Source organism: Gracilinanus agilis, chromosome 4 (assembly GCF_016433145.1).
Source record: "Gracilinanus agilis isolate LMUSP501 chromosome 4, AgileGrace, whole genome shotgun sequence".
NCBI classification, from domain to species: domain Eukaryota; kingdom Metazoa; phylum Chordata; class Mammalia; order Didelphimorphia; family Didelphidae; genus Gracilinanus; species Gracilinanus agilis.
Window position 1 is genome coordinate 454,226,319 of NC_058133.1, and position 15,732 is coordinate 454,242,050.

A 15,732-nucleotide genomic window follows, 5' to 3' on the forward strand; every position below is an offset into this window, starting at 1 on the left:
GGGGAAAAAGACAAAAGAGTGATTGGAGATGTGACTGAGGAGGAAGAATGACAGGGCCTTGGGGCAGAGGTTTTTCAAAGGTTGCAGGGAAAGGGGGTTGATGAAGAAGAGGGCAAGTAAGGGAAATGTATTGAGCTATGAGTGCACTACATCTAATAGGCAACTTTTCACAATAAAAATTACATATTATATTTTGCCATTGAACTGTTGATTAGAAGGCATAAAATATGCACAATGCTGTGGTTATATTCTTACTCTTAAAAAGGAATTGTTACAGCAGAACAAAATAACACTTTAAAGGCTCTTTAAAGTGTTTTTTGTTCATATGTCAAAATGATAGAACAGTCCTTGAATGATATTACTTTAGAACTTTTTTTGACAACCCTGACAATATTTTAGTTTCTGTAGCTAAAACTGTCATCAACTGGAGGCCAAACTGAACTTTTCTAAACCTTTTTAAGCTAGTCCTAGGAAAGCAGCTAGGGGTATATCTCAGGGTGTGTATGTGGGGGAAGGAGATGATAAAGAGAATATAATGGAAAGAATGCTTGGACTGAAATAGGAGAATCTAATTCTTAATCATGGAGAATCTACTTAATATTTATATGTTCATTGCTTAACAAATATGAGTCTTGGTTTCCTATAATTTAAAAGGGGCACCATAGTTTCATTATCTTAAAGAACTGTAATGATCAAAATATGTCCTCAAATGTTCAAATTACTTGGGATATAGTCAACTGAATATTACCTCTTAAGATGAGGATCTCAACCTAACTATATCTTTACATTATGTGTAATCATTCTCCCTATTGTCCCTGATGTTCTCCTCTAAGTCACTCATTGTGTGGGAAGGAACCAGAGACTTTTAATGTTCTCCCAATATTGTAGGATGTCAACGAAGCATTCAGGTTATTGGCATGCCATATTTCACTTCCAATATGAGTAACTCATCTCTAGGAATATCTTTCCATGATGATATTTCTTCCCAGTTCTTTGAAATTTTCCATTGTTATATCTTTCGTACTTTCTTTACCTATGAAAATTTCCCTTCTTTAGAGACTGAAGTATTCTCTGACTCACAGCCATGTTCCAATTCCAGCAGATATTTGCATCAAAAAATGAGCCTTCATTTCTGGAGGTAGTTTGGCAATATTTAAGAAGCATTGTAATTTCTAGAAGCCTTCTAGACCTCTTAATCTCAGTTCAAATATTTTGTCATTTGTAATGTCTGTCCTAGACTAAGAATCTCTATATCTAATATAATTAACTATACATTGTAATGTGAAAAATCTGTATTTTTCATTCAATTATTATTGTTAATGTTATTATTACTATTTGTATTGGATCAGGCAATTGTTTGGGGGTATTAAAACACTTTTCTAGGAAGATCTATGACCTTCCTCTGTTTAACTCAAAGCTTATAATGTCATATGAAATAAAGAAAATCTAGAGGACTATATCACCATTGAATCCCTTTTTGGCTTGCAGTTCTTATGAAATCTATACCATAATAGTCCTGAACACCTTTGGTGAAGAAATTTGTAACTTTATAATAATCACATAGTTATTTGACAAGGTCATGGCTGCTGTTTTATCTTGAAGGAAATGACTAATAATTTTAATATATAATTTAAAGACTCCTTTGTTGAAGGGGCACTTATAATGTGACATTTTATTCTACCAAAATATACATATGAATATGCACACACACACAAAAAAAATAAGATCAGTAAGATCATTGCTCCTCAAAATCTTTCAGTCAGTTTCATCAGGGTAAATAACATAGTTTACAATGGAATAATATTTGCAAAAATCTGCCTTTAGTCCATTTTATGTGGGAATATATTGAAAAAAATGTAATATCTGGCCTGGAAAAAAAGAGAAAAGATATCATAGCTAACCTCAAATATTTGAAAGATTGAAACATGATGAAGGAACTACACTTACAGTTTCATTTCAGCAAACACAAGAGTAAATTATTAAAGTTGTAAAGACAAACTTGGGTTTAATTTTGGAGGGGCCAAGGAAGCAACTTCCTAACAATTGGAGCTGAAAAAAAAATAAAAGGACTCACTTAGAAATGTATTGGTGGGTGCCCCTGGTGCTGGGCGGGGTGGAGGACATCTGGTCTGACACGGTGTCCTCTTTCTCATCCTCCACCCCACCACCCCACCACCCCCTTCTCACCCTTGTCGTTGGTTTTCTCTCAACCCTTTTTTCCTTTCCCTTCTTCCCCAACCTTTTAGACTTTTGATGACTCTTTAACTGATCTGGGTTTATTGTCTCCTGCCCCCACCTTCAGAGCAGCTTCTCCCTCTTCCCGGAGCCCTGCTGCTGCCGCCACCGTCCCCACTCCCACCCGAACCTGTCCACTATGGAGAAGACCAAGGTGATCCAGAAGGCCAAGCTGGCCAAGCAGGCCATGCGCTATGATGACATGGCCACCTGCAGGAAGGCAGTGACCAAGCAGGGGGCCGAGCTCTCTAATGAAGAGCGCAACCTGTTCTCAGTGGCTACAAGAATGTAGTTGGAGGACGAAGGTCAGCCTGGAGGGTCATTTCCAGCATTGAGCAGAAAACCAACACCAGTGACAAGAAGATGCAGCTGGTCAAGGACTACCAGGAGAAAGTGGAGTGTGAACTAAGATCAATCTGCACCACTATTCTGGAATTGTTGGACAAGTTTTTAATAGCCAATGTGACCAATCCAGAGAGCAAAGTCTTCTATCTGAAAATGAAGGGAGACTACTTCCAGTGTGGAACCTAGAAAGAGTCAGAATTAAAAATCCTGACCCCTGTATGACATTATGGGCCTGACCCTTATATGACATTATGGTGAAATAGAATTATCCACAGGAATCCCAAACCTTGCAGACATTATGGTGAAATAGAATTATCCACAGGAATCCCAAACCTTGCAGACCTCCAGTCTCCCAGGGCTGACCTTATCTACCTTGCAGACCTCCAGTCTCTAGGGACTGACCTTATCTACCTTGAAGACCTTCCCCTTCTCCCCAGGATCTCCTCCCTGCAGATATTCCCCTTATCTACAAGAATACCTTAGGACATTCCCCTTATCTACAGGATTTCCTAACCTAAGGACATTCCTCTACCCTGTTCCATTCTGAGGACTATTCCATAAAAACTCTAGTCTAGGCACAGCTCTGGGTCACTCACCAACTTTAGGTGGGAGACCCTAGCTCGAGCTAGACAATAAAGTCCCTTTGCATCTTGCATTGTTGGTTCAAGACTCATTTATTGGGATACTTCTCGGGGCATAACACCAGTACCTTGCTGAAATTGCCTATGGTGATGACCAAAAACAAACAATAGATAATTCCCAAGGAGCTTCTCAAGAAGCATTTGACATCAGCAAGGAAGAGATTCAACCTACACATCCAAATTGCCTGGGACTAGCTCTTAACTTTTCTGAAGTATATATACTATGATATCCTTAATAACACCAAGCTTGCCTGCACATTGGCTAAAATGGTTTTTGATGAGGCCATTGCAGAACTTGATACACTGAATGAAGACTCATACAAAGACAGTACCCTTATCATGCAGTTGCTTAGAGGCAACCTAACATTATGGACATCAGACAGTACAGGAGAAGAATGTGACACTGCAGAAGGTGCAGAAAATTAAAATTCATACAGGGTGTCATCTTCCTTTCTCTCAAGAAACCTTTTTATATGTCTCCATTCCTTATAGCTCCACTTGGATTTCTTATAGCAAAGAGAACCCATCCGTGTATATGGAAATCAATCGTTTATAGTCTTTTCACACTGCAGCTTTGGGAAAACTCCATTCCTTGATTTGTGTTTGTCCTGGCTTTCCTAGTGTGCAGTTACTGCTATAGAAAAATAATAATAGCTTCATCTTATATAAACATAAGAAACTTTCAAACACTTATGTAGAGGACAAAAGTGTATCTGGTATTTAAAAATCTGAACCAGTTCTGCAAGTGACTGTTTTGTATTACAGTGAAGATATGAAAATGTAGCTAAATGCAACTCAGGTGTTTTACTTCTCTCCTCCATATTCTTCCCTTATTTTTCAGAGTTTTCCTTTCAGCAAACAACTTTCACATGCTCTTCTTATTATATTCCTTTGAAGAGAAATCTGGAAGTATTAGGTCAAATGGAAACACGTTTGGCATTTTAGGATTAGGGATCATGAGCTGAAATTCACCTACTGTAAAATAAGTTATGGATTCCACAGTATGTCTGTGACAGCAGGAAGTTTTCTTACTCTTCAGTTGTTGCTGTTTCATTTGACAATTTCCCTCTCAATAAAAGTTCATTCACAATCCTGCCTTTGTAGTTCTGGTGTCCACTTTACTATGTAATAGAAGTAGCATATAACTACCAGAATACAAATGTTGCTTTTTGGCAAATTAAAGTGCATGTCATTTCTTAATACCCTACAATAGAGGAAACCATTGGAAATGTAGGAGTCCAGGCCTAACATTTTTAGTACTTTTCAATGCAGATTTGTGCACATGTGAGAGGGTGTCACGTTTGTCCAGTGATCATTACTTAGAAAGTTTGGACCACTATTGTGTGTTGCTAATCATTGGTTGTAGTCCTAAAAAAGCCTTGATAAAATGTTATGCCCTATGTAACAGCAAAGTAACAAAAAATAAAATTACATTTTATAAACCAAAAAAAAAAAAGAAAAGAAAAGAAATGTATTGGTGTCTTCAGCAGAGTTTGGATGACTATTTGTTAAGTATGCTATAGTGTGAATTTCTTTCCTGTATACATTGCTCTTAATGTACCTATAAGTCCTTCCAACTTTAAATCCTCTAATGCAGTGATTCTGTTGACATAATAACAATTAAGTAGCCTACTGTCAGAAGACATTCTCATACTAATAACCAGAATCCCAAAACTGAAAAGGTATTAAAATACTCACAAATTAGTTTCCCTGCCTTCAAGAAAACCAAGATTAACCTCCTCAGGCAGCTAAGAATAGACTGCATTAAAATAAATAAACAAGATTTTTTGGTTTCAGTAACTCTCTCTGACATTTGACCATTCTTGCTCTTAGGAAATTATTCATGACAAGTTAACATCATTTATCATGTAGTTTAATCTTAAATATATAAGGTTAGATAACAGAAAATTTGCTCTGTTTTATATTGAATATCAGTATCATTTTAAGAGTATTTTGAGGGTCCTCAAAAAAAGGCCTTGCCTCCCCAACTGCTTATCAGTCCCATAATAAGATGTCTACAAAAATAGAAATACCATTATCAGAGAAAAACACAAACCATTATAACAACATTGTTACTTGAAATGTAACCATATGCAGTACATAATCAACTTCTCTTTCAGATCTAGTTCAGCACTAGATGGTTGAATGCCATGGTAATCCAGTCTTCATAAAATCTGTGCTACAGTAGGTGAGTCAAATGATTCAGAAAACAGTTCTTATGTCATATTCCATGCATTGTAGCTTTTCTTTTATTGCCTTGATATTTGAATAGTCACTCAAATATGCAAAAATATAGGCCAAAAACATATTTGTATTTCTCTGTGATTGAACTTCTTGAAATGAAGTTAATCGTTTGGAACTGAAATATTCATTAGGAACAATGTATTAATGCCACAAACTGATTCTGATAAATGAGCCTCTCCAGTAAGTTTTTGCATTCAATGGGTAAGATGTGTTTCTATCCTTACTGTCACAGAACAGTGAAATTGCCCCCATGTTTTTGTAACAGACAAGATCTCCTTACTTCATTCAGGTCATCTAATTTCACTGGTTAATTTAAAGTTCTCCTAACTTTGGAGATGTTTTGATTGGAAGGTAAATTTGTATTTTGAGAACAAATCATTGATAGGAAAATAGGAAGAAAAAGCAAACTTTAAAAAAGAACTAAAAAATAAGATAATCTTTAGGTGGATCATAACTCATATATGTGGACATAAACAGGTATATATATATATGTATATATATGTAAAGACATGCAAAATATATTCACATCTACATATATGTGTGTGCATATGAGAGTTCATATATGAAAATGATCATGAATATGTACATATATTTATAATTTCTATAAAGTATAGATTGTTTAAATTGGAAATAACAACTATATAGCAGGGCTGGTAAGAGTATCTAAGTCAGGACCTTTTAATTCAGTGGTGTAAGGATCTCTTTGTGAGGAAACTCTTTAAAAATGTAAATCAGGGGGCAGCTGGGTAGCTCAGTGGATTGAGAACCAAGCCTAGAGATGGGAGGTCCTAGGTTCAAATCTGGCCTCAGACACTTCCCAGATCTGTGACCCTGGGCAGGTCAAGTAACCCCTATTGCCTTGCCCTTACCACTCTTATGCCTTGGAGTCAATTGACTCCAAAACAGAAGTAAGGGTTAAAAGAGATGTAAATCAGCAACTCTTCTGCAACACAGATTTTAGTTACTTTGGGTAATGAGAGATAAAAGGACTGACCTAGGGTCAGATGATGAATAATTATTAGGGGTAATTCTAAAACCCATGTCTTCTCAATTCTGAGGCAAGCTCTCTCTATCCCATATTCCATGTTACCTCTTAGAACACAAAATAATGGACATCTAATATAGCATAAACAATTAAATGCACATCACAATTACAAAGAATAGCATGAAATGGGGAAGCTACTTATTTGTTATATCCTACATATCCAATTTCATCTACTCTTACAAATGAGCTTTTATGAATCAATCAATCAATCAATAAACATTTAGCAGATACCTATCATGTGCCAGGCACTATGCTAAGTGATAGAGATACATAAAAAGGCAAAAAAACCCCTCAAAAACCATCCCCACAAGTAACTTCCAAACTAGGTGGGGAGACAACATGCAAACAAATATAGAGAAAATAATCATATCTATATATCTATATATGATGAATATAAAATTATTATAGAGAGAAGGCTTTACGATTAAGAGAAGTTGGAAGAGACTTCTTAAAAAGATGACATTTTGTTTGAGACTTAAAGGAAGCTAGGATAGTCAGTAGGTAGAGTTGAAGAGGGAGAGAATACAAGGCATGCAGGACATCCAGAGAAAAAATATCTGGAGGGAGAGATGTGAATACTGTTTTTGAAATAGCCAAGGAAGTAATGTCACTAAATCTAGGAATATGCACCTGGGAATAAGGAATAAAAATATTGGAAAGATTGGAAAGAATATTTTGTATTTTATCCTGTAGGTGATAGAGTCACTTGAGTTTATTGAATATGAGAGTGACATGCTCAGACTTACAAATTCGAAAAATCAGCTTGGTGACTGAATGGGATAATTTGTTATAAAAAAGACTGTAAAAGGATATAGTGAAATATATTCAAAAGCAAAGTGTGGCCAGTCCTGAAGGGTAGGGGTGGTTCAAGGAGAAAACATGCTCAGGTGAAATAATGGCAGAAACCTGTGGCAGCAGGCCTTAATAAGTATTTCTGTTATTTATGCCCTCGTAGATAGATAAAAAAGATCAAAACTGTGACTTTTGACCTCTAAATATTCCTTTTTACTTAATTATCTGCCAATGGGTGGCTCTTATAGTTGTATATGCATGTTTCAATGTATATACACAGCTACAATACAAGACTTGCTTGTTTTATTCCTAAAAATTCCAGCAATGATGAATTGTGCCTTTTTAAGAGCTTACCACTGTTCAGCATCAGTGACTCAAAGCCACACAACCCCAGGAACAGGGTAGCCTCATTGAGATCCAAGTGGAATTTATTTTTTATAAAAGGAACAGGGATAGAGCAGGTGCTCTCACAGCTGCTGCTTCTGCATAAAACAATATTTGAGTAAATTCTCAATGAGTTATACTAAGCTTAGAACAAGATACAGCCCCTAGCACTAACAAAAGGCTCCTATTGGACTCCAATGAATGATTATTTATATCTCTTATTATTATTGCAATTGTTTAGCTAATTAATGTCAATGATGAATGTCTTTGCTTCTAGGTGAGAATCTGTGTTATTATTTCAAACCTCTTAAATGAAATATCTGAATTTCTTATGATTTGCCATCATTTTCCCTCCCAGAGATCTATTTTATTCTGTAATTTCTCCTATGAGCATGTTCTTCAAGAGAAACTGCTCTGAAAAAGCAGATCTTATTGTCTAAAGGGCAAAACTTTATAATTGAGCACTACCCATCCTGGCTTCTCATGTAGAGACTATATATAATTCAGTGCTATATTTGAACAATATTGCTGGATTTTTTTTCAGATAAAAGAAGATTGGATTAGATTATTTCACCTCAAATTCTGTTGGATGGACTCTATGAACAGAACATTAAATAAATTGGGCATGATCAACTCATCAGGTTTAGCTGTCTTCATCCATAGCTTTACCCTGAGGGAGAAATGACATTTTAAAAGTTATATTTAAATTGCCTTTAGATTACTTCTAAAAATAGCTATCTGTTTTCATGTATTCCAAAGTTTTTATTTTATATTTTTTTATTTTTTGTTATTTAAGATTTATAATCTTAAAATTAATTAAATATGTTATTTAATTTTATTTAAATTATTATTTAATTAAATAAATTTGTTATTTAAAATTTATAATCATAAAATTAATCAAATAAGATTAATGATAGGGTTTTAGCTAAATTGGCTATATTGGCTATTCAATAAGGCATCATGAAAGTGTAAAAAAATCCATCATATTTTAGGATTTCATCCTAAATCTTTAATCCTAAATTCTCCTATCATTTGAGGATATTTCCTTTTCTGTCATTCATTTTAATACAAAATGATATTATTAAGTATGTGCATGGCAATATGTATTATATGCAGGCAGCTAGTTGGTGCAGTGGATAGAGTGACAGTCCTGGAGTTAGCAAAATTCATCTACTTGAGTTCAAATCTGACCTTAAACCATGATTAATTTTGTGACATTGAACAAATTACTTTACTCCATTTTCCTCAGTTTCCTCATCTGCAAAATGAGCGGGAAAAAGAAATGATAAAGTACTCTAGTATTTTTGTCAATAAAACCGCAAGTGGGATCATAGAGTCAGACAGGAATGAAATGACTGAATGGTGTATGTAATATAGTGTATGCTAAAATGAACATAGTGAAATAGAACAAGAAATGCTACTAAAAACTATATTGCTATCTAATGGATATAAGATTTTAATTTTAAAACATAATATCATAGAACTCAAGCGAACTTTAGAGGTCATTGGGTGAATCCTTTTAATTTAAATGCACAGAAACTGAAGCTGAGATTTTGCCTAAATTAATTGGACCCAATGCAGAATTTGAACACAGATGTTACTAACTTGAAACCCAGTGTCCTATCCTCTATGCCAATGCAGAAACTGCCTCTAGAAAACTACACTTATCTTTACCAGGAAATACAAATAAAAGGACTAATGAAATGATAAGAATTTTACAAGAAAGAATGTGCCTTTATTTAGGGAATCAGAAAGTTAAAGAAAGCTTCAAGAAAAATATGGTATCTCAACTGGGTGTTGACTGAGTGTTGAATGAAGGGAATTATTTTAAGAATGAGCATTCTGAATATATTTTTGAGGGAAAGAAAAAATAAAAAGGCATATATTTAAGATAAAAAGAGAGGTATTATTAAACTGCTTTTTAACTCTTCCCCTCTCTTTGCTATCCACCATAATACACAACTTGCTTTTTTCTCTAGCTCCTTCAGGAATTTTTTTTCAGTCTCATGATGCCTTTAATGTGGGTATTTCCCCAAGTTCTGTACTCAGTCTTCCTTCCTTTCTCTATAGTCTCTCACTTGTTTATCCTTTTCATTTTCATACCTTTAAAAGCAACTTCTATAGAATTTGAAAGCTTATTTCCCAGGATGTTAGTCTTAACTTAAAATGCACTGGACATTTCCATCTGATTCTCATAGAATTTTAAGACTTAAAGATGTTATGTCATTGTTAAAAATATTCTCCCTCTCCTAGGTTTTCATACTGGAAGCATTCAGTTCCCTGTTGATATTTCCCTCTTATAACCACCAAATCAAATTAATCTCTGAATCTTTTCAGTTTTTCTGAAGGAATGTTTCTTCAATCTGTTCTCTTCCTTTCTATCTACTCTGTTGCCCTTAGCTACACCCTCATCAACTCAGCCTTGATTTTTTGTAATAGCATCTTAAGTGGTTCTTCTGCTTCTAATAGTTCCTTCTTACAAATTATTCTGTATCCAAGATACATCCTACTTTAAAAAAAAAGTAAACAGAAAATACAATGCTTCCTTTTTCGCACCGGATGAAATTCAAAATCCTTAGCGCAACATTTAAAACCCTCTTCAACCTGACTCAGTCTAGACACTACAGCTAATCAATGTTGAAATCTTTCATTTGGGGAAAAATAATAAACAAATGGAGAAGCACACAAGCATTTATTAAACACAGCTACTATTATCCACACATTTTGCTAGATGCTGAAGATGAAAGAGAAAGAACCACTAACATCACTGTTACCACTACAATAAAAGCAATGAAACAATTCTTCTCTTGGAATTTATACTCTACTTGAAATTCTCAGATTATCAGTTGCATTTAGTCATCTATCTATCTATCTATCTATCTATCTATCTACCAACCTATCTACTTATTTCCTAAGATGGCTGTGTTTATTCCATTTGGAATTTCATGGGCTACCTTTCTTTGCTTGTCAGTGAGACTCAAATATCCATGTCTTCTATATTTCTATGTAGTGCTAATTGTTCAACATCCTCTGGGCCATAGAGATAATTTTCTTACTGAATTTCCATTTTTTTAGTTCCTGATTCTCTTATGGTTCTTTATGCACTCTAGTTACAATTATTGGCTCACATTTCTTATGTCACCTAGTGGATTTTCATTTCCATAGGAGCACAAGTCCTATCTTATTCATCATTTTTGATCATTACAGTGAGTGTGCATAGTGGTATCAATAGCCTTACTTTGAATGAATGGTTAATAGCATTTTACAAAGGCAGTTAAATTAGCGCAAAATCCATCAGCTTGATAATGGCCAAAGGAGTACTGGTTTATGCTTTGTAATGGTACTATAAGAAATGATAAGCAAGATAATCACACACATATACACACACACAAAAGCTGGGAAGACATATGAAGTAATGAAAAGTAAAGTGAGCAGAAAGAGAACATTATAAACAGTAATGATAATATATGATAATAAAATGTAAATAACTGTTAATAAGACAAGAATGTAGGACAACTACAAGGGGCTTATGATGAAAAAATTGTATCTACCACCAAAGAAGGAGCAGAAGGAGCCAATGCAGATTTTTCTCTTTATTTCCTCTGTGAATTTTTCTCTAGTGTAAGTGATATGTGTCTTATTTCACAACATGAAGAACATGGAAATATGTATTATGTGATAATATATGTACAACCTCTGTACAAACATGCCTTACTGGGGAAAGGAGGAGAATGGAAGGGAAGGAATTTTCTTAAATTTTTTTTAGTTTCTTGTTTTTAGTTTCTTCTTTAATAGGAGGATTTTTTTTAAAGAAGTAGAATTAATTATAGTCATATCAAAACAGGAAGAAAGGAAAGAACATTTATGTGACATTTAAAAAACAAAATAAGAGAACAAAAAAAATGTACAAAGTGGTATTAGAACTATCATGTTAAATTTGAAAGCAGTATATAATGGAAATTGATATTTTCATATGTGGTACATTTTTCTGTTCTTTAAATGTGGAATTGTCCCTGTTTGTTAATTCTTCTGAAGTTCATTGTAATAAAAGAAAACAATTTACCTGTATAAACCATATTGAATTGCTTGCTAGCTCCAGGAGGGAGGAAGAGAAAAAGGAAGGAGACAATTTGGATCATATAATTTATTTGTAAATATTTTATTACATGTAATTGTTTTTTTTTTTAAAAGGTGAGTTATAGAGAAAAAGTTACAGTCCGGATATAGAATAAAGCTTTGTCTGGTCTCACAATTTTAGCCTATTTCACTCCTAGTTAGCAAAGCTAGAGCTTCACCAGAAAAGCTACAACTTTTGATTTCAGGTGGACTATTTTTCTAAAAGCATATCTGTCTTAAGGGAAGAAAGGAAATAAAAATTTATTACATATCTACCAAAAAATAATTTAACAGAATCATGAACAAATTAAAAATCTCCAATTAAAAACAATTTGGAAATACTAAAACATATCAGATTAGTAAAATTAAAAGTTAATTATTGAAATTATGAATAAAATTAAGATTTGCATTTATTACAAATCCAATGAAATAGTTAAACTTTGCCCTCTGGGTTTTTCTTTTCTTGAAAGTTGTTTCACTTTGTCTCCTTGTTTGGTTCTTTCACTCCTGTATTCATTTTGTGGTGATATTTTAATTTTGGTTAGGGAGGATTTTCATGGTGGCACAGAGCTACTGAGGATTACTCCAACGTGTTGGCTCCCCTTTAATTTCTTCTTTAAAATTTAGAGACTGGGGGCAGCTCAGTAGATTGAGAAACAGACCTAGATATGGGAGGTCCTGTGTTCGAATTTGAACTCGGGTATTTCCTACCTTTCTGACCCTGGGCAAGTCATTTGACCCCCATTGCTTGGCCTTTTCCACTTTTCTGCCTTGGAACCAAAACATAGTATTGATTCCAAGATGGAAGGTAAGGGTTTATTTTTAAAAATAAAGACTAAGTCAGGTTTACAAAAAAAATCAAGCCATTCCCCAATAGACAAATTGTCAAGGGATATGAATAGGCAGTTTTCACACGATAAAATCAAAACTATCAATAAGCACATGAAAAAGTATTCTAAATCCCTCCTGATCAGAAAAATGTAAATTAAAACAAATCTAAGATAATGTCTTATACCTAGCAGACTGGTCTATATGGCAGCAAAGGAAAGTAATAAATATTGGAGGGGATGTGGCAAAATTGAGACACTAATACACTGCTAGGTGGAGTTGTGAATTGGTCCAACCATTCTGGATGGCAATTTGAAACTATGGACACAGGGCTTTAAAAGAATGCCTGTCCTTTGTTCCAGCCATACTACTGCTGGGTTTGTATCCCAAAGAGATCATAAGGAAAAGGACTTGTACAAAAATATCCAAAGCCACACTCTTTGTGGTGGCAAAAAATAGGAAAATGAGCAGATGTCCATCATTTGGGGAATGGCTCAATACATCGTGGTATGTGTTGGTGATGGAATATTATTGTGCTCAAAGGAATAAAGAACTGGAGGAATTTCATGTGAGCTGGAATGATCTCCAGGAATTGATGCAGAGCAAAAGGAGCAGAACCAGGAGAACATTGTACACAGAGCCTGATACTTTATGGAACAATTGAACGTAATATACTTTTCTACCAGCAGCAATCCAATGACCCAGGACAATCCAGAGGAACTCATGAGAAAGAATGCTATCCACATTCAGGGAAAGAACTGTTGGAATGGAAATGCATTAGAAAAAACATGTGATCAGTCACATAATGTGATAGGGATATGATTGGGGTTTTGATATTAAGGGATTGCTCTACTACAGATAGGAATAACATGGAAATAGGGTTTGAACAATGATACATGTTTAACCCAGTGGAACTGCTTGTCATCTCCAGGAGTGGGAAAGAAAGAGCAGGCTGGAGAGGGGATCATGAATCATGTAACTGGAAAAATATTCTAAATAAAAAAGGTAAAAATTTAGAGAATATACCGTTTTGTGCATATATGTTTAATACTGATTTTACTTCATTGTTTATGCTACCTTTTAGTGAGACATAATTTCTTTCCTTATCTCTTTTAATTAGATCTATTTTTGTTTTAGCTTTGTTTGAGAATGTGATTTCCTTTCCTGCTTTTTTACTTTAGATGGTGCATAGTAAATTCTGCTCCAGCCCCTTATCTTTACTCTGTGTGTCACTCTGCTTCAAATGTGTTTCTTGTAAACAACATATTATAGGAATTGGGTTTTTAATCCACTCTTCTATCTTCTTGTTTTTCATGGGTGATTTCATCCCATTCACATTCACAGTTATGATTATCAACTGAATATTTCCTTCTATCTTTTTTATCTTTTTGTATTGGCCTTTTTTCCCATTTACTATGTCCCTCCTCACCAGTATTTTGCTTTTTATCATTCCCCTACTTCTTCCTCCCTTTTATTTTCCCCTTCTACTCCTCTCTAAGGTAAGGATTCTATATCCCAATGAGTATGGCAGTTATTCCCTCTCCAAATCAGTTTTGATGAGAGTAAAATTTAACCATTGTCTTTTAACACCCTCATCTTCCCCTCCACTGAAATAGTTTTCATGACAATTTAGGTGAAATAATTTACACCATTCAATTTCTCCTTTCCCTTTTCTCTCAGTGCAATGCTCTTTTTTCATCCCTTGATTTTTTTTGTATATAACATCATAATCAGCTTAATTCCCCATCCTCTGTCTACATATACTCCTTCTAGCTGCTCTACTACTAGTAAGAATTTTAAATAATTAATATCTTCTTTCCATGTAGAAACATGTATAGTTGACCTCATTGAGTCATTTAAATTTTCTCTTTCTTATTTACCTTTTTTGGGCTTCACTTGTGTCTCATGTGTGGACTTCAGATTTTTTGCTTAGGTCTGGTTTATACCTCAGGAATGCATGGAAATCTTTTATTTTATTGAATGACTGTGGAAAGGGAACCCATTCCTCCCAGTGTTGTGAATTTTCTTCTCATCTGACCCATCCTAATTGTGTGACTGGAGCACTCCAAACAGAGGTCACAGGTTAAGAGTCTTAGGAACATGACCTGGAAATAAGGGTTATGGGTCCAGGTCAGAGTGACTTTGATTGGTTCCTGAGATGTGATAGACTAGCTCAGAGAGATATGAAAGGACATGGAGAAAAGGGCTATAAAAGATGAGACCATAGAGGAGATCAAGGTCTTTGGCATGAATTTTATGGGATTGATTCTTCTACTGCATTCAGTGTTGGTGGCTCGTGTGGAACCCATCCTAATGGGCTAGTAAGACTACTGCTTTGAAAAGACTACCAGACTTCCACGTGGAGATCAGAACCTTTTGGGGGATTGAACTGAAATTCTATGGATCAGGCTTTAGAGTGGTAGGCTAGGAAATGATTTTCTACTTCCCTTCTTCCGTATTTCTTTCTTGTGCTATATTTATATTAAATTAAATTATTAAAAGCTACTGTCATCCTTGTGACTTGAGTTAATTTTATAAATGGTAACAACAATTTTTTGCCAATATCATTTAACAAAACCAATTTCTAAATATTATATAGCATTTTAATTATTACATATTACAATTATTTTCATTATTACATTACAATCCCCCACTTAAAGAATATACTCAGTTTTGCTGGACAGGTGATTTGAGATTGTAAACCTAGATGTTTTGCCTTCTAGAATATCGTATTCCATACCTTCTGACTCTTTAATGTGGAAGCTACATTGTCCTGTGTAATTCTGCTTGTGGCTTGGTATAAGGGCAGGTTTTGGGGAAAGCAAGTGTTTAGAATTTTGCATGCTGGATGAGTGACAGAATAGTTGATTGGAGGAAGCATAGGATTGTGGGAGAAAGAATCCTGGGAGGAGGAGGTTTTGGTTGGGGAGCTTAAGGCAAAAGGAAGAGAGAAGCTCACTGCTGACTGATTGATTTGAGAGCCAAACCAAAGTGTTTCTTGAACTGTGATATCCCAAAAGCTTGTTGAACCTGCCAGCATCCATTGTCATCGAAGAGATTGAGATCTCTTGATCCTTGAGGGAGTGGACCCCAAAGACTCAA

At 34.8% G+C, this 15,732-nt stretch overlaps 1 pseudogene; it reads left to right on the forward strand.

Annotated features, from left to right (window-relative positions):
- The first annotated feature begins 2,374 nt into the window (after nucleotides 1-2,374).
- Nucleotides 2,375-3,647, forward strand: LOC123247103 (annotated as a pseudogene).
- Nucleotides 3,648-15,732: the final 12,085 nt, after the last annotated feature.